This window comes from Mustela lutreola, chromosome 13 (assembly GCF_030435805.1).
Source record: "Mustela lutreola isolate mMusLut2 chromosome 13, mMusLut2.pri, whole genome shotgun sequence".
Classification (NCBI taxonomy): Eukaryota; Metazoa; Chordata; class Mammalia; order Carnivora; family Mustelidae; genus Mustela; species Mustela lutreola.
In genome coordinates, this window is record NC_081302.1 from 66,303,002 (window position 1) to 66,322,867 (window position 19,866).

The following is a 19,866-nucleotide window of genomic DNA, read 5'->3' on the forward strand; positions in this document are numbered from 1 at the left end:
CTTGCCAAGTCCTTGTGCCCTGGAGTTGGGCAAGCTTTCATTCCTGGGATCCCCCGAGAAGGTTATGCACCAGGCAGAGGCGCCACTTCAGATATGGCCTCTGCAGAAACCTGAGGAAAAGACCCAAGTCTATTCAGGAGCCTAAAGCCATGCCCCGCTCGCCCGCCCCAGAATGAGGGTAGCCCAGATCAGCTGCAGCGAGGTGAACCCGCAGAGCCCTGGTCATGAGAAGAAATAGCCTTTGTCTCAAGTCACTGAGGGTCGGATGCTTTGTTACGTGGCGTGGCTGCTCGGTTTGCGGGCTGATGCAACCCTGGTCATCCAAGCTCCCTGCCTTCCTCCTTAAGCCCAACTGTCATAGGGATGGTCGCTGTAGCAGGAAAGACTTCCCCATTAGAGATATTCTGACTTTCTTCCAGAGGCTTATTCCTTAGTTCATGTGCCAACATACGGAGATCCATGCTCAGCCTTAGCAGGGGCGACAAGAGGCAAGAGCAGGGGCGACAAGAGGCAAGAGCAGGGCAAGAGCCTTCTGCAGGAGGCTGAGACATACGCCCTTTCTTCGAGAGTGAGAGAGCAGGGCCAGAAGCCAGCAATCACATGGCAGGGTACCGGCCACGTTTCTGACCCAAGAGCAGACCACGGGGAGACAAAGTCATCATTCTGCAGAAGCCCATGTTTCTTCTTAAGACAAATTATCTCTATTTTTTTAAAAATCCCCAGTAATTACGAGTATCCCTTCTTCTGCACACACCGCATGAGCCAGTGCAACACAGCTTTCCCATATGTCAGTACCAGTTACGCCTTCTTTAAAAGCGTGTTCTGTGCATCCTTCTGGAAGGAGGTGAATGAAATGTTCTTGTAAATGGACAAATGATGCACGGGATCATGACTACTTCTCACCAGCTGCATCAATTCTAGGCAGCGAGGGAACTTGGTGAGATATTATTTACAACTTGTTAAAAACACTCCTTGAGACACTTCAGGCCTTGTTCAGTCCTGGTGAGCTCAGCTGAACGTGGCTGGGATGGCAGTCGGCCGAAACTCGTCCTCCTGGCACACCCACGCTGCCTGGGCCCAGAGGAACTGCATGCCGGCATGGGGAGGCTTCTGGAACTCTTTCCTCTGAGAAGGAGGACGGGGAAGCCTGAGACATGCACGGGACTTTACTGGACCATCAATGAGGCATTAGATCAGGCATCGATCCAAGTGACATTCTGTCTGGTGATGGGGTCACAGCTACACAGGGCAAAGGACAAACACACAGTCCTGCTCTCAGGTTGCCTATGGTCTCACAGAGATACGGTTCCCCGTCTATTAGGTAGTCTTCAGGAAAGAAATGACCTGGCTTGCCTGTCCCTTAATCTCCTCCTCCGTCAAATTATGAAAATGAAAATGGCAATCACATCCCAGGACGGTGGGGACAGCCACGTCAGTCAACACATGTCCGCCATACCCCCTGTTCCCTGAGAGGACCCTGAGCTTGTAGGGGCGGCCATGCTTCCTGATGACGGCTCACCTTCCCAGGCTCTCTGCGGCCACGTGGGCAAAGCACCCCGGTTCCTGTCCGTGAGCACAGATAGAAATTTTGGTGAGCGTATTCCTTTCTGAGTAAAAGGACAAAGTTTCACGAGAGACGCTGCTCATTTGCCTTCTCTCCAGAAACACCTGAATGGAACCTCTGACCACGTGGGACCAAGGGGACAGTGACAGGCTGGAGGGGCCTTGGGCTCCGGACGTGCTCCTGGGCACCTGTCAGCCATGTTCTACTTAGTTCCAGACAGTTCTTGCTTCAGCAGCTGTCTCACAGGCGAACGTGCTCTGGACAGTGTGAGCCCACAGACTGCCAGGTGTGCGGGAAGTACTCCATGGGGCCGCGCTGTGTGGTTACTGATGCCATGAGCACCCAGCACGGTGGCGTGGTGAGCGGGTGTGGACGCCAGATGCTTCACGGGGCCTGCAGTCCCAGCCAGTGCCACGGGCTCTGAGCCTCAGAGGTCTTTCCAGGCGGACCCCTCTGCTCCTCCCAGCTGTCATGCCCTCCACGGGGCCTCTACATTGGCCGTTCCGGGAGGATCCAAGCCGGAGCCCTGGCTTCAGTCCTGCGCAAACCATCCGCCTCGCTTATTTCCAATGGGGGTCTGCTCCCAGCTCACTCCCAGATGAGAACCTCCCGGAGTGACCCCTCACCATCAGTAGCCCCTTGACGCTCCCGTCCTTCAGGCCCGAGTGCCGACACTGCCACGGACATTTCAGCAAGGCCTGGGGAGACACAAAACATACCTCACTTTCAAAAATTCAATCCTTAAAAAAAAATCATGCAATGTTTGCTTTTCTACTGTGATATATTCTTGTTAACTTCAATATAAAAATGTTTTAACTTCCCTGCTGATGGAAAGAATTAATTGTATTCGAGGAAGATGCTGGGTGTTCAGCCGCAGTTCTGAGGGCCCCCTCAGAGGGCATCCGGGAGCTCCCTGTCCTGTCCTCCCTGGGACGTGGGTGCCCTCCTGGGACCCCTTGTTCCACACACCGTCCTGTCCTCATGGAGTGTCTTACCTCCCTGGCCACTGGCAAACTCCCGGGTGTGCTCTCGTCTGAGAATGCCCAGCAGGCCGGATGTGCAAACCGCTTCGGCATCTGGTCCCACCACGCACCTGTCAAACACAGGGGACATTCTGTTGTTCATCGTGGAAGGTTTCCAGTTACTCGTGTGTGACCAACGATCCCCACACCTAGAGACCCCTCCTCCCGAGGGGGACAGGTGCCCCGGGAGCAAGCAGGCACCAGCTGCCTGGAGGCGCCTCGGTACCACAAGCGGGGAGGCGTGAGGACAAAGAGAGCGTCTGAGAACAGATGTGCCGGCCGGTGACGTCCCCACGCACCCTCGCAAGCCGTCTCTGCCCCGCACCCGAGTGTGAAGGTTGAGGCTGGGGCAGGAGGGCAGGGAGGGACCTGCTTGCTGCTGGGAGGGACCCGGCATGGAGGGACCCGTCTCCGGCTCCCCGTCCCTGGTATTTCTTACCCCCAACCCCACATGGGAAACTGAGTGCTTGGTGTTCATTCTGAGCGCGGGTCAGTGGTCTGTACAGGAAACCGGGATGGGCTCTGGTGTTGGCCACATCCCCCCAGAGCCACTTCTGTGTCCCCCACTCTCAGGGGCCCAGCAGAACAAGGGGGGCTCTAGGCGTCTCCTCCGAGCCTCTCCCCTTGGCGCTCTGGAGGGGCAGGCTGCCCTCCGGGGGCTGTCCGTGGCTGTGGGCTAAGCATCCGAGGTCTAACAGCCCCTTGTCTGCCATTATGGGAGCCTTTATAGCAGGTGTCATTGAACAGACATTAAGACCCAACTGGCCATGGTTAAGGGGACCATTAGCACATGCCTGATGTTTGCCTTGACAAAGGGAGACCCAGCCAAGCACTCATGTGATAATGGGCCAGGAAACACCCCCTGGGGGGAAGTAACAGGATGGGGGGCGGGGAGGGCACGCCCTGCCTGGGGCCCTCAGAGCATCTGCAGACTCTAAGTCAGCCTCGCCCTGGCCTCCCTGGGTCTCTGGCACTCGACCAAGGAGGTGGGGACCACTGCCTGCCCCGCCAGCCTGAGCGTGCTCCGGAGAAGCATGCCTTGTGATGGCAGGACAAAGGGTCACGCTGCCTCAGTTTCCCCTGAGCTGACGGGTCTTTGGGAGCCGAAACCAGCGTCAAAGCGAGCCCAGCTCATTTATGCTTCTGTGGATCTGAAGTGTGCAGGCCCGTCAGGGCACCGACACCCCACCTCCAGCGGAACTGCGCATCCGCACAGGTGGCCGGCCACGCCGACCCACTCTCCCACCTGCAGCCTTCCATGACCAGGAGGCGGCGCAGTGTGGGGTGCAGATGTGCGCTTTGGGTTCAGGTCTCCCTGGGTTCGACGCCCAGCTCTGCCCCCTGCGAGTCAGGCTCCTCTTTTCTGTTCCCGTGGGGCGCTGCGCACACCATCCCTCTGGCCGCCCAGTTCCCTCTGCTCTGTGTTCATGCCTGCACCTGCTGGAGAGTGGAGAGCCCAGGGTCTCCTGGACCCTGCCACTCCCCAAGGGAGCAGACACCCCCTAAATCACATTCCATCCATGAAGGTCCCTTCCCTGGGCCACGCCCGATGGTGAGCACAGCCGGAGACTATCCGCAAACCCACCAACCTGCCCGCTGACCAGACCTCGCGCCCCCACCTGCGTACCCAGCCCCGGCCATGCGCTCAGCTCACTCCTGCCATGCTTTCTGCTCCCAGTGCCCCAGGTTCCACTTCCTCCTACCCGCTCCTCCTCCTCCCCTTTCTGAGCCCTTCCCTGCCCCCACCCTGCCTCCTCCCAGGCGGTCCCTCCCCCTGAACCTATGGCTCCCCATAGCCTCCATGTCCCTCAGCCTGTAGGCCCCTTCTACGGGGCATATGCCTTCAGGACCCTGCCTCGGGCAGCCAGGTCCTCCTCCTCCTCTCTCTCTGCCATGTGCTGTGGTGACCAGCACTGTATGTGAACGTGCTCTTGCCAGACTCACCCCGGCCCTAACTGAACATCAGGTGCACTCTACCCGCCCGCTGAGCCAGTCCCAAGGCTGCGCCCTGCCGAAGGGGTGGGAAGGTCAGCACCCCTCGTGCCGGGCATGTAACCTTGCACACTTAGCCCCCAGCCATGGACAGCCTATAGCCCCCCAGGGCACTCCCACGGGCCGCAGCCAGCCAAGCCCGCAGTGTCTCCCGTGGGTCATCTAGCCCCTCTCACGCGCACAAGTGCCTCCTCTAAGATCTCTCATCCCTCGTGAGTGGTGGCGCTTTTACTCTTAGGACCGCGCTCACTGCGTCAGACATCGCGGTCCGGAGGGGGCTAAATAGTGGCCGCTAAAGAGGCACGTCTGCATTCGCGACTCTGCAACCTGTGGCGGATACCTTTAAGGGGTCTTGCCTGATGTAAATAAAGGAAGGATCTCAACATGAGACGGTCCTGGATCATCCCCAACCCAGACACAAGCGTCCTTACCAGACACACACACAGAGAACAGGACACATGGACACAGAGACGGATGGAGGGACGCAGCCATAACCACAGACACTGGGGCCACAGCGGCTGTGCAGGGCCAGATAGACCCTGCCTCAGAGCCTGGCCTGAGTGGCTGCTATGGCCTCGCCTCGCGCATGGATGTCCGGCCCCCCCGGGACATTGATTCCAGATACCCCAGGGACACTTAAGGGACAGCGGGCAGCTTGTTAGAGTCTCGTGGGTGCTAAGGGGCTTGGGGGGTAGTTGGTAAAAACAACCCTTTGCCCCCTGGGTTGCTGTGGACTTAAGGGTGTAGAAGAATGGACCCATGGACAGCAGGGAGGGCACACATGGGACACAGCGTGTGCTTGGAAGGCACCTGCTGTAACAGCCCATCTGCGGGGTCCCCAGCTCACGCGCTCTGGTCTCCGGGGTCTCCGGGCTCACACGCTCTGGTCTGAGGGATTCCCCTTCTCATGCACTGAGGTCTGCAGGGTCTCCCGCTCATGCACTCTGGTGTGCGGGGTATTCTGGGCTCCCGGTCTCTGGTCTGTAGGGTCCCTGGCTCACCCGTACTGATCTGCAGAGTCCTCTGCTCATGTGCCCTGGTCTGCGGGGGTCCACCGCTCACGTGCTCTAGTCTGTGGGGTTTCCTGCTCGTAAGCTCTGGTCCGCGAGGTCTCCCCGACTCTGCACTCTGGTCTGCGGAGTTTCCCTGGCTCATGCGCTCTGGTCTGTGGGGTCTCCCCCTCACGCACCCTGGTCTGCGGCACCTCCCTGGCTTGGGCGCTCTGGACTGTGGGGTCCCCTGCTCACAAACCCTGGTCTATGGGGGTCTCCTGCTAACGTGCTCTCATCTGTGGGGTCTCCCCAGCTCTCGTGCTCTAGTCTGGGGGGTCTCCCCAGCTCTGCACTCTGGTCTATGGGGTCTCCCCAGCTCATAAGCTCTAGTCGGCAGGGTCTCCCCAGCTCACTCACTCTGGTCTGCGGGGTCTGACCCTCATGCACTCTGTGTCCACCCCGCCACACAGCACATGTTTCCCAGCCACCACACTGCTGACACTACCTGCTGAGAGGCTGTCCTGGGCTCTGTAGGATCTGAGTGGTGTCCTTCCACTGCATTCGCCCCGGCTTGGCTCCCTGTCATGCGGAAAGACCCTGGCTCACTCTGGCCCAGGTTGGGAGACACCGCTGCCCTGGTGGAGAACAGCCTACTAGGTGGAGGGGCCAGGACTTCAGAACCTGGGGCTCCCGCTTGCAGCGGGCTTGGGATGCAGGCAGGGGTGCTGGGTGGAGCACTGGAGCCGGCAGATGGTTAGCAAAGGCCCAGGGTGGGCAGGCCATGCAGGCGGTACACACACAGGGCCCCGGATCGCCCTGGACAGTGGCACCAGCTGCACGGTGACTGCAGGTGCTTCGTGAAGCCGCGATGTGATGTGAGCCATCTGCCCATCACGGGGTTGGCTGCCCCGTGGCTGTTCCTGCTGTTCCAGCCAGCTGAGTGAACCTTTAATGGGATGCGGGACAAAACATCTCTTCATGGGGCTGCAAAGCCTCCCAATCACCTCTTCAAATGAGAGGCATACGCCCAAGATGGGGGTGGGAGTGTGCAGTGTGACTTTGAGGAGTGTCTCTGCCAGGGCTGAGATTTCTGTCGTGGTGATAGAGGTTCCTAAAGACCCGGGCCCCCCCGGCCGGTGATGACGATACTGACTGTTGACAGACAAAGCTGAATCGGAAAAAGAGAGACCACGCTTGGGGACTGTCTCTTCATTTTCCTTTCCTGTGACTACGGTCCAATCCACGGCGGTGCCAGCCCCTCCCCGCGGAGCTCCAGGATGGCCCTTTCCCCCTCACCTGTCCTCTGCCTAGAAACTGAGGGGAAGAAGCACGAAGTCCCTCAGACTCTGGAGGTCTGAGCCCATGCGACTCTGCCCTTTGCTGCTGTGTGACTTCAGGACAGGCGAGCCTGGACCACCTTTCTGAACAGGACAAGGACGGCCACGATGATACCAGGCCTGCTTACTAGTGGCTTCTTCCAGAGCCCACAGGAGTCACGATAACCCTCTGAGGGCGTGTTCTCACTACTTCCATCTGAGGAGAGAGGTCAGACAGTTTGCCAAGGCCAAGCACCTCATCAGGGCCACCCTGTGTGGTTGTTCTGGTTGTGTACTGCACAAAGGAGCTCCACCTAGGGCGACAGTTACACTGCCGATGAATGCTGACATCCAAGACAGCATGAAGTAGGCACAGGGCTCCCAGCGCCCCGCTGGGCATGTCCGAGAACAATTTCCTTCATGACCCACCCAGACGCCCATGCCCGGATCCCCATGCAGGAGCACAGGAGCTCACGCTCCCTCTTGGGCTGACACCTGCTGCGGAGCAGACCCTGAGTCAGCTCTGGCTGCCTGGCTAGGGGATGGAGCAGGTGCACGCTGGTGTCCATGAGACTGGGAGACCAAGGGAACAGCAGGTGGACGTGGGGCACCAAGCAGGACCCTGCCCAAGGACCAGGACCACAAACGCTGCTCTCTAGCAGTCTGGAGGGTAGACAACTCAAGGCAACCTTGCTGGCTGGACCCAGGCGTCACAGGGCTAGCACCCTGGCCTGACCTGTTTCCTGCCTTTCCCAACCTGCCCTTCTGCGCCCCAGGATCTCAGGACGGCCCGAAGACAGAAGGGAGCCTCACATGAGGCCTGTCCTTCAGGGTCCGGGTGGGTCCCACCTGCTTCCTCAGTGAGGAGCACCGGAGGGGCGTCAGCTCTCACCAGGCCCCAAGATTCCTGTAGGTGGATGTTTCCCTAAATGTTCCCTGACTCCTGCCCAACATGCTCCTCTGGTGCTTCAGCAACCCCTCCGTTCCGCCCTCCAGCAAGCATGTCGGGCTCCAGCTGCAGCACAATGTGCGAGTTCTCCACACACCACGCTGCACCACATGGGATGGGGACTTCATGCCAGCGGCCTCTGTCAGTACTGTGCACGACCCACTCTTCCCTTTGCACGACTGCCACTGATGATGAAGTCCTTGAGACTGTGCTAGGGTCACCTCCACCAGGAAGCCCTCCCTGATTACTCAGGAGTCGCCCTGAAGATTCTCACCCTCTCTAGGTCAAATGACAGTCCTCAGCTCCGTTGCCTGTGCCCACAGGGGCCTGCACTCCCCTCTGTCATAACGTGTACCACTCTTGGTGCTCACCTTCTCCACCAGACGTTGATCCCCTCCACGCTGTGGACTCTGTCAGCAGGGACTTGAGCAACTGAGAAAAGCTTTCCTCTTGGGTGGGGTGGTCTCAAGGTCTGGTGTAGACCAGAGCCAGGGACTCACAAGTCCTTGTGACTCTGATAAATCGGGAGCTTCTCACCAGGCCACCGCCAGGAATGTCCGAGGCTCCCCATCCCCCCCCACCTCTGGCCCCCCTTCTGGTCCTGAGCTTATCTGGGACAGGGCAGCTCCTCACAGACGTGCTCTCAAACCCTCCAGCAGGCGCCGAGTGCTAGCCATTCTTCCCAGGGATACCGTGAGCGTTCCTGTGCCAGGACGGAGCATGCGAGAATCTGACGTGACACGCTCCCCATCCTCAGAGAAGGGCCTGACCAGTGAGGAATGGGCCGCAAGGCAAACCACTGGAACGCGATGTGTTTTTCGCACTTGGGTCGAGCAAAGCGCTGTGTGACGCGGTGCTGAGATGGGCTGGCCCTACCTGGAGGAGAAGGGGTTGGCTCTGGCTGAGAATAGGTAGGCTGTTCCAAGCAGCGCACACGAGGTTGGTTCCAAACTGCACAACACTACAGCGCCTGACCAGCCCTCCATGCGGCACCCAGGACGCAGGGATGAGGGATATCCAGAAGAGCCCAGCCCTGGAAGAAAGGCATCTTCACCGCCAAGACAAGGGACCTGACCTAGAATTTGCCCTGCATGCGACAGGGGCCAGGACAGTCCCGCGCTTCATAGAGACACCACCTTCTTGGGACCTGAGCCAGCGCCCCAGCAGCTGATGACTTGCTGGCTCTGAGCTCCTCCGGCAGCAGAAAGGACAGACAACCAGGAAGGCCCAAGAGGCAGGAGACCGGAGGCAGCTATCCTTCTGACGGGGATGTCCTCTTCTTGGACAGCCCTCAAAGCAGGAGCTCATCAAGGAACAGACAGAGTGACGGGGCCATGGACACCTCCTGGATCCTGGGAGCATGCTCAGGTCCGGGCGAGATGGCGCAGAGGTCAGAGAGAACATGGCCTCACTGGGTCGAGGATGCAGTCCTTCCTTCCAAAGAAGCCATGGTCTCCACATCCAAACCATCTGAACAGCTTCCCAGGTTTGTGGTCGGGATGCAGCCCTCGAGCACGGAGGGAGGGAGGAAGGAATCAGATGCTGCCAGGCCTCTCCCCCAGCACCATGCACGCCATCCCCAGGACCAACCGGGGAGCCCCAGGCCAAGGCAAGCTCCTTCCCTGGACATGAGGACCTGGGCCCAGCCCTGGGGAAGCAGGACAGAGAGGAAGACTACGTTCTTGGTGCTGGTCCTGCCGGCCTGCTGGTCATCCCCTCAGGACCAAGGGGCAAGAAAGAGCAAAAGAGAGTTCTCGTCCCCAGGGATTCTCAGTCCACACAGCAAGAAAGGCCCAAAGGAGCGCCCCAGCTCATGGCCCCAAAGCCACTGGAATGTCACAGTGTCCAGCCCCTCCCTGGTTCTCCTGCACGAGTGGGAGACACAGCTCCTCTGAGAGACCCCCGCGTCCATGGCGATGCTCCCTTCCCGCATCCATGGCGACACTCCCTTGCCTGTGATCCTCCACACCCGTCTGAGCTGGGCCTGCAGCCCCAACCGTGCAAAGATCAGCTTTTTTCTCAAAACAAGGAGTTCCCTGAGGCCGGTGGCTTTGTCAAGCCCCAGGCATGGCCTGCAGCAGGTGCACGGTCCCGAGTCCTGAACTGCAGAAACACGTGCCATTAGGCCCCTGCAGGAGCTCATCGGTGGGTGCGCCACCCGCCCTAGATCCTTCCATGCTGCTCTCTGAGATGCAGGACCTCAGCACCTGGATGAGCAGAGAAGATCACTGACAGTCTTTGCCCCAGTGGAGGACCCCCTCCTTTCTCAGGGAAGTAGGTCCTTGGTGGCCAGTCACACCCCCTGGTCAAACCATGGGGCAACCCCTCCCTGAGCACAGCTGATGCACCCCCACCTCCACCAGGCACCCTGGAGTGTAGGACATGTACGGGCTGGGGCGAGCCTCGAGCGCTGGAGGCCAGTGGGTGACCAGCACAGAAGGGCTCTGGGGGGCGTCCAGGAGTGGGCAGTGCCCAAGAACCATTCCCCCGGGCTCATGGAAACTGTCCACGCGGTGGAGAACCCCGTGAGCCCAGCCCGTGATGGTCCGCCAGCGAAGGAAGGCAGGCATCAGTTTAAGTCTGTTGTCTGTTCTTCATTCCAGGAGACTGAAACTGGGACCGCACAGTGGAAAGGTATTTCTGAACACTCAGAGTGGATGGTGGCTTCCAGGCCACTGCCATCCCCATCACCCTGAGGTCACGGTCAGCACCGAGACGCACTACTCACAGCCTGTCTCCCTCTTGAACTAGAGGCAGGCTGTCATGCCTCTAACGGGTTTCCCGCGGCCACCGGGAAAAGTCACCACACGCTCTCTTGCAGCTCTGGAGTCACGAGGTCTAAATTCGGGGCCGTGCTCACCAGGCAAGTGTGTTCTCTTATCTCCGAGGAGTCCAGACACAACTGTGCCCTTTCCCCCAGGGCCCTCCTCCACCTCCAGCAGCGGCGGCGATCCTCCACCTGCTTCCCTCACTCCCGGTCTGTCTCTTCCACACACAAGCCCACACACAGCAACATATACACGTGTGCACACACGTGCCTCTGCCTCCCTTGTCTCCCCTCATCTGATGCAGACCCACCTGCCCCCACGTAGGAGGCTCCTCGTACGGAGCTGGTGTGTGGCCCAACAATCCAGGATCACCCCACCCCCAGTGAGAACCTTGAATCAGTCACATCGGCGAAGCCCCTCCTGCAAGGGGACGTCTCACATTCCCAGCTTGGGGGCAGCAGGACGTGGCATCTTCTGGAGGCCGGGACCCCATCTGGCCCAAGCCCCAGCCAGCTATCAGGTGCAGCTTCTAAAGCCCCTCAGGCCTTGGGCTGATCCCCCCCACACACCCCAGACAGAAGCCTATCTGTGTGGCTCCGAGCAGTGTGCCACCCCCGCCGCCTGGCCCTCAGTTTCCCGTGTGTGCAGGGCCATGGGCTTCCAGTTCTGCCATCCTGCCACAAGACCGCTCGGCACACAGGCTGAGCAGGGAGGGCCCGGCCATTCGCTCGCAGCCCGGCAGTGAGGACAGCTGTGTCCAGAGAGAAGCCGCTCACCCACGACCCAGTCATGGAACGTGAAGAAGTCCCTCAGCTTGCGTGTTCTAATTGAATCAGCACAGATTTAACTCGGGTGTGACGTTCAGAACATAACCCATAAAAACATCCACCAGTGCTGCTCTACGGGGCCTCCCGGAGGAAAGATGCCCTCGGGGGGTTCAGGAAAGGGCCACCTGGCTGGGGCTGTTAGCCAGAGGCTGGGAAGGGCTGGCGGGAAGCGTGTGAGGAAGGATCTACGACGACAGGCCAGAAGATGTCACCCTCCCACCTGGACGTCCCGAAGCAGAGGACGGGAGGGTGTAGGGAGGGTGACCAAGCCGGCCACGGGTCCGAGGCTCAGTGTTCTTGGCTCCAAGATGCCTGTGCCCCTCAGCATGGCTCTGAGACGGGTTGAAGGCAAACCCCTCGTGCTGTTCGGCCAGCAACAACCTCCAACGACAAGTGTCCACTAGACCTCCTGACCTCCGTCTGACCAGCCTTCGCCCAACCCCAGAAACACTCTTACTGGTTCCCACTCTGCTAGTGAGGAAATAGCCCTCCTAATAAAAGCTCCTCACTAATCACAAGAATCCCCTGTTGTGGAAATTTGGCACACATTCTTCAACAACAAAAAGGAAAACAGGATGTCTGCTTTGCAGCACTTACCAGCCCTGAGAAGGAGACGTGGTGGACCCTGACTCATTTTTCCAACCACCCTGGGGAACGGAGATGCTGTCAATGTGAGCGTGAAGGAGCTGTGGGGACAGAAGTTAGAGACGGAGTCCGTGAGAGTCTAACAGATGTTATTTTTGGAACTGGCTTTGGGGCAGCAGATAGAACCGTCACTGCTGGGGCTCTGAAGGTCACACCTGCGCTAGGACACCAGGGGCCCCAGTGTCAGAAGCAGCAGCTTCCAAGGGCCAGGACCTCCCCGTCCCTCACATGGAGGATTTCCTCTGAGAACACCTCCATCCTCACATGAGGGTCCATGTCCACACAGGACGGATGAGAAAGGCTGACACAGAGAGGAGCACGTGGGGGTGGGGACAGAGGTTCAAGCCGCCGGCCTAACGTGGCACGCAGCCACCAGGTAAGCCGGCGAGTGGTGCCAGGAAGGTGCCGGCAGACGTCCTGGCAGAGAGGATTGGAGAGACCACCTCCCCTGCGGACGCAGGGTGTGGGCAGGAGGCCAGGGTCACCTGTTTACTGGACTTCCAACTCCTGAGGGCTGGCTACAATCTGTCTTGTCCATGCCTCTGTGCCCCATGCAGAGGAACGTGCCCAGCAGAGAGCAGGTCCTCACAACATGGTAGCTGGCTGAAGGAACCATGAATGAGTGAGTTCCTAAGCACACGGCGCTGAACCAGCTCAGAGCTGAGCCCTCGGGACTCCAGCGCACTCTGCTGGGGGATCACCCAAGCCTCGAGGACCCCCCCAACCAGCTGCCCTCTACGCAGACTCCTCGGGCTTCTCTGGGACTCCTTTACTCAGCCCTGCCTGATGGCCGGCTGGCCACGAGGTGGGACCCAACCCAATGCAGGGGCTCCCGGGGTTCCCCGGACGGCTCCCTCCCAGCCCCGCAGCCTTTTGGCCACCAAGCCCTCCTCATTCCACCTTCCACCCTCCTTCTGCCTTACAGCTAGCTCCCTCCGTCTCGGCCGGCCCTGCATCCTGCCCTGCGTCCTGGCCCTCCGGCCAGGGGGCCCCACCCGCCTCTGCTGCACTAACAAGCAAGCCCCATTCCAGAGCCTGTGGTACCATCACTGTCACGCGAGGCAACCACAGCACGGCCACTCTCCCACCACAGGGCCCAGCATTCAGGGAGGGGAAGTCCCGTCTGGGACACAGCATTTTCACGGCAGAAACAGAAGCCAAGCCAGGGGTGGAAAAACTCAGTGCCTCCGGGATGGTTCCATAGCTGGTCCCCAAGTGTCTGATGCCCCTCCCTCCACAAGAGGGGGTTAACGGCCCCGCTGAAGGTGAGTGGGACTGCTGGAGCCAGCAAATGTCCGCCCGGGTTTCCTGGGATCCCTAGGCTGTGGCTGCAGGGTCTCCAGGCAGCGTGCTGGCCTCCACCTGTGCCCACAGGGCTCTGTCTCCACCGTCTGGGTGACCTGGACTTCCACCACGGGAGAATGGGGTGCAGGGCATTGCCTGAAACCTACACCAGCAATGGGCACAGAAATGTGTGCAGAGAGGCAGGACAGCAGGCTTGCGGCGAGGCTGGGAAATACCTCTCACCCCCCAGTAGACTGCAGCCTGGGAGTGGAAGACCGGGATCTAGGTGATGCCCGGTCCCCAGCAGAAGGGCGGCTCTCCAACGACCTAATCAGTCTCCCCTCACAGCACCCCTTCCCCTGCCTCTCACCTCAGGACACACAGTCAACCTGCCAGGTCACGTACAGAGACTTATCACAAACCCATGTCAATGGCAGCAGCACACCTTCCCTGTAAAACCTGCTGTGGCTCCCAGTTCCAGTCGCCCAATGTGGCTCCAGCATCTGGGGGCTAAGAACCACAGGCTCAGGTCATCTCCCGTGAGTGTGGGTTGACGGGGCGGGGACACATGCACAGCGGCCCTCTGCTGGCCCGCGGGGGTCGGGAGCTCTCCTACACGCTGGGCAGACATCCAGCAGTCACGGTGGCCTGCTGTCTGTCCTCCACGAGGGCCTCTCTTTGCAGGTGGCCCCTCGCCCCAGCAGCATGGGGGCAGGATTGCTGGGAAGTGGGAGCGTGGGATGGACTCTCAGGGGTCAGCCCTGAACAACACAGTGTCACTTCTGGCACATTCTTCACATGCAAAAAGACCGCAGGGCAGTCAAGTGCTACAGGAGGGGATGAGATCTGTCCTCGGTCGGCCAGGAGGAACAGTGTGTGCCTTTGTGGAGGGGGACTCCCTGGGATCCATGCTGGGATGCTGCATCCCATCACAGGCTGAGAACAGGGTGCTCGGTATCCACATGCCTTGGGTCATCTCAGGAGGCTCTACACAGGGTTGACCCCAAAGTCACACACTGCGGAGGTCTGCCCAGGGAGACCTGGGATGGTGAGACGAGGTCCCATGGGGCTGTCCGGAGCTCTGTGGTGCCTTCCCTCTCCTCCCCCCAGGGAAAGAGGTTTCCTCCTTGGTCATAAGCCCAAGGCAGCCTTCCAAACCGACATGGACTGAGCGGGCCTGACCACGTGGGCTGCAGCACGTGCACCCCACTGACAGCACACAAGCCTCCTGGGACCACCAAAGGGTAAGCAGGAACGTCTGCTGGACAGAGGCCAGCGCTGGGATGGGTGACGGTGGATCCCATCAGAGTCTGCAGAGTGCACAGCACGAACCCCGGGCAGAGGGGCACCTGGGAAGGAAGGACCACCCACCCATGCCAGGGTGCTGCCACCAGAGTCCCCGAGAATCCCCGAAGCGTCCCAGAGAGAGAGCCCCAGCCCCGGGGGCTGCCCTCCCTCAGCTCCCCCAGTGGTGGGGAAGGGGCGTCCTTGGCCCCTGTTGCCCACGCAGCTGTCGCACCCCACGGGATACCTGGCTGAATGGGGGCTGGAGATGCAGCTGGATACCAGTGAGAGCAGTGGAAGGTCCGCCGCACACCCACCTTGGACGACAGTTCCTCCGAATCAGGGAGCACCGCGCAGAGCCGTCAGCATACCGCGCGCACGCATTTCCCGTCTCTCGCGGCCTCGGGGACGTGGGCTCTGGAGACGCTGGAGCAAGTCCGACCCGCAGGCCGCAGGATCTAAGCCCAGCTCTGCCGCCTAAGCCACGCCAATGGAGGCGAAGTGCGCAGCCGCCCGTGGCACCCACCAACGCGGGGCTCGACAAAGAGTCACGGGGTGATTCAACGGGCTGAGCTGTAAGGCGTGGGGTGTTCTTAGCCGAGCTCTCTCAGCGCCTTGGCAGCCGGCCTGGGGGAGCAGGCGGCTGGGCGCAGGCCGGCCGGGCGCCTCACGGACATCCTGCTCCGCAGCTTGCCACGCTCCCTGTGAACGCCTGTGGACGTTGCCGGCGTACTTCCAGCACTTCCGGCATACGGCCCGCACTTCCGGCTGCGCCCATCCCATGCTGCTGGCTGGCCTGGGATACTTAGGGCACTTAGGGCACGGCCCTCTGATGCTCCCAGCGGATGCGGACACTCCCACACTTCCAGCAGCGTGGGGAGGACGGGCTGCTGCTGTGGTCCCGCCTCTTTGTGTCCATAGACATTTTGTGTTCCATAGAAACACAAAATGTCTGGGACGCCTGAGCGGCTCAGTGGGTTAAGCCGCTGCCTTCAGATCAGGTCATGATCTCAGGGTCCTGGGATCAAGTCCCGCATCAGGCTCTCTGCTCGGAAGCAGGGAGCCTGCTTTCCCCTCTGTCTCTCTGCCTGCCTCTCTGCCTACTTGTCTTCCCTCTCTCTCTCTGTCAAATAAATAAAAAAAAAAAAAAAAAAAAAACCACAAAATGTCTTTGTGTTCCATAGAAGTTTTAGGACTGTTTCTAGCAGCTCTGTGAAAACTGCTGATGGAATTTTGTTATGGGATTGCATTAAATTTTTTAAGAAGATTTTATTTATTTATTTGACAGAGAAAAATCACAAGTAGGCATAGAGACAGGCAAAGGGCGCGGGGAATCAGGCTCCCCACTGAGCAGAGAGCCTGATGCAGGCCTCAAGAACCCTAAGATCCCGACCTGAGTCAAAGGCAGAGGCTTAAGCCACTGAGCCACTCAGGCGCCCTAGACATTTTAATAATATTTGTTCTTCCAACCCTTGAGCATGGAATGGTTTTCCATATTTTTGTGTATTCCTCAATATCTTTCATAAATCTTCTATGGTTCTCAGTGTACATCCCTTGAACAACTTGGGTAGATTTATGCCTCAGTAACTTGTGCTTTTTGGAGCAATTATAAATGGGATCGATTACTTGATATCTCCTCTTGCTGTTTCATTGTTGGTGTATAGAACTGTAACTGACTTCTGTACATTGATTTGATATCCTGTGACTTTGTTGGATTTCTGTATCAGGTCTAGCCATTTTTGGTGGAGTCTTTTGGGTTTTCTACATGCAGTATCATGTCATCTATGAAGAGGGAAAGTTTAATTTCTTCTTTGGCATTTTGGATGTCTTTTATTACTTTTTGTTGTCTACTGAGGCAAGGACTTCCAGTACAATGTCAAATAACAGTGGTGAGAGTTGACATCCTTGTCATGTTCCTTACCTTATGGGAAGGAAGGAATTTTTTTTCCCTTTGAGGATGATATTCACTCCTGGCCTTTCATATGTGACGTTTAGGATATTGAGATATGCTCCTTCTATCCTTACATGGTGGAGGGATCTTTTCAAGAAAAAGATGCTGTATTTTGTCATTTGTATTTTCCGCACCTATTGAGAGGACTATATGGTGCTTGTCCTTTCCTATATTAATATGGTGTATTACGTTGATGGATTTGGAGATGTTGAGCCATTCCTGAAGTGCAGTAATTAATCCCACTTGGTTAATTAAGAGGTGAATAATCCTCTTAATGTACTCTTGGATCCTATTGGCTAGTATCTTTGAGAAAATTTTTGCAACCACATTCATCAAGATATTGGCCTAGAATTCTTCCTTTTGGTGGGGTATTTGTCTGGTTTGATGATCAAGGTAATGCTGGCCTCATAGAATGAGTTCAGAAGTTTTCCATTCATTTCTATTTTTTGGAACACTTTTGGAAGAATAAGCATTAATTTTTCTTTAAATATTTGGTAGAAGTTCCCTCTGGACGCCTTCTGCCTGCACCCCACCCCCACCCCGACCATTGCGGTAACTGGGAAAGCCCCTTTCCTGACGCACTGTGAGAGAGGGCACTTCCCTACTTCAGCTCCACCGAGTACCTGCCCCTAGGGACCCCTATTTCCCCCCTCCCTTGCTGTGTCAGGGATGGCGAGAATGACACGTAGCTCTTGGCTCCATAGTTTCATTGCTCCATAACACCTAGCCCTTGGCCGGGCCCCTGCTGGCCACCCTTCTAGCATTCTCCCACCCAGAATATGGAAGTTTGCGAGGTGTGTGTGGGCAGGTGGAATCCCAAGCGTGGAGGCTGCCCTTGGACCTGGGTCAGCAAGACCTGACTGGAGAACCCCGGGGAGTCCTGACCCAAGGTGCTAGGGACATGTGGCTCCGCTTTCCTCCCCTGCTTAGCAGACCTGTGATCTGAAGTGGGTCTGTTGACTGTGGCTGGACGCCGTCCCCTCTGTGGTGGGTGTTCCAGATCACCGAGAAGTCACAGCCCTGCAGCTTCGTGGCACAGGCCCTCCAACACAGGTGGCTTGAGGGAGCCACGGGAGGGTTACTCACTGTAATGACAGCCCTGGCGCCCTGCAGTCACTAATTAGCCCATGTCACACACCAGCTCCTCCCCCTACCAAACACAAAGGTCACAGGGTGCGTCCTTCCTCCTTGGAGAGCCCGGAGCTCTGTGAAGAGCCAGAGGGGGCTTGCCCGCCACCGGGGGAGACTGAGGGTGAGGTGTGTGAGGCCTTGCTGTCCCCTGTTTTGGAGCTGTCAAGATCTGCCAGGGGTTCACGGGGGAGTCAGAGGCCCATTCCGGGCCAGCTCATGGAGGTACTGTAATCTGACCTGCTCCCTGCCCCCGCCCCTGTCCCCTAAGTCCCCAGGATTCCCTGTAGGCTGTAAGGGGCTGGACTGTGAATCACGGGACCACTTTCCATAGATCAGAGCCCAGTACAGGCCCTTCCAAGGTGTGAGGAGGATGGGGCTCTGGAGTCCATGCCTGGGCTGCTCCGAGCCTTAACCCCATAGAGTACAGGGGCCATGGCCTCTGATGTGGCCCAATGTGGCACTCTCTGGGCCCCGGTGAGGGCTGACCTGCTGTTCTGTCCCTCTCCTCTCTCTTAGGCTAAACGCCTTTCCTAGCAGTTTCCTGAGACGCCCCTTCAGGACTGTTTCTTGGGCGGTCCTGCCTCATGCACCGTTTTCACCCCTGCAGGGGTGGATATGAGGGTAGGGTGAGGGCAGGGGTGCAGCCCATGGAAAGCCCTGAGGTCCCTCAGGGGCTTGGGCTATCCCCTAAGGGCGTGGGATCCCTGGGCGGGGGGTGAGTCAGGAAGAACGGCAGTGGGATCCATGCTCTGAGCCTGTAGGAGAAGGGGAGGAGGGCGCGGCATCCTCCACACGGGCAGTGGGCTCTGGGCTGGTGGAAAACCACCTAGGCTCTGACTTCTCATTCTGGGACATGCGTTAGCTGGCTGGGCCACCATCAGCCAGGGGCTTAAACAACAGACACTTAGCTCTGGCGGCTGAGGTCTGTTTCCTGGGTGGGTTCGCCCCACGGGTGGGGCGGTAGACAGCAGTCATCTTGCTATGTGGTCTCGTGGCCTCCTTTGCACTAGATCGAGCCTGGGTATGAAAGAGCACAAGGTCTCCAGCATTTTTTCTTGTTCGGGTGCTAATGCTGTCATGTGTGCCCCCCGTCATGACCTCAACCTGCCTCCAAACACCTCCCATGAACTGGGAGGAAGGAAGACCTTCTCTCTGTTGGCCTCTGTGGACTTCCTGGTCCCCAGACACTCCACGATTAGGAAGCTCTCAAGGCAGATGTAGCAATGGGCCACTGTGGCTGCCTGGAGAACCTTCTAGAGCTCAGCCAGGAGCTCTGGGACCACAGAGCCTGCGGACTCAAAAAGTCCTTAGGTGTATTCTTCCCTTGCCTCTGGGAAGCAGCTGTTTGCAGAGGCCTGTAGAGCTTTCTCCTTTGCTTTGCAAAAAAAGTGTTAAGCAAACATTTAAGGAATAAGGGCTTTATAATGAGGAGAGCAAACAGGAGGAATACTGGTTATTATAGAACATAAGTGTTTAAGGAAAAGAGGAAAGGAAAAGTATCTGGAAAGCTCCAGCTTGTCCTGAGCAGGTCTTCTCGGACTCACCTTTCTCACTCTTCAAACTGTGGGCTAAAGCCTCCAGACCCTGGCCTATAGGTGGCTCCCAAGAACCTTGGTACCCAGGTGCTTTCAGGTAAACTGAGGTCCTCCTTCTTGGACCCATAGAAAGGCAGAAACGATGGCATGCCAACACCAGAGAGGACCAGCTCTGCCAGGCCCAGAACTGGGCGGCAGGCCAGGCTATGCCTAAGGGAAAGTTAGGGAGCAGAGGAGAAGGAGGCCAGGGAGCCCAGGAACAGCCTCAAGGACTTGCCCACCTGGCAGGTCCAGCTGGAGTGCAGGGCTGCTTGCCAGGGAAGGTGCTGTCAGTGTTCCCCGGTTCGTTCACATACCGCCTGGCCCCAGGCACGCTAAGCCTAAAGTTGGACAGTTTGTCCTAACATGTACTTTTGCTTGGCCTTGGCCACCCTCTCTGGGCCTCAAACCCCTCGTCTGTGACTTGGTGAGTGAAGTGTGCCTCTTCCTGGGCTGCTGTGAGGTTACAAGAAGTGGGGCTCCCTGAGCGCCTGGCCTGAAGGCAGTGCCTGCCCGGCCACCTTTGTGGGTCCCTCCCGGTCCCAGGCAGGGGTCTATGGGGGCCGT

General features: G+C 58.3%; 1 long non-coding RNA gene across 1 annotated transcript; it reads right to left on the reverse strand.

Annotated features, from left to right (window-relative positions):
• Nucleotides 1–509: 509 nt before the first annotated feature.
• On the reverse strand, nucleotides 510–15,362 carry LOC131814014 (uncharacterized). Its single transcript, XR_009347090.1, has 4 exons — nucleotides 14,961–15,362; nucleotides 12,028–12,116; nucleotides 2,560–2,657; nucleotides 510–2,262 (listed from the first exon to the last, which is right to left on the reverse strand). It is a non-coding gene; the product is annotated as an uncharacterized LOC131814014 (long non-coding RNA).
• Between the last annotated feature and the right edge of the window lie 4,504 nt (nucleotides 15,363–19,866).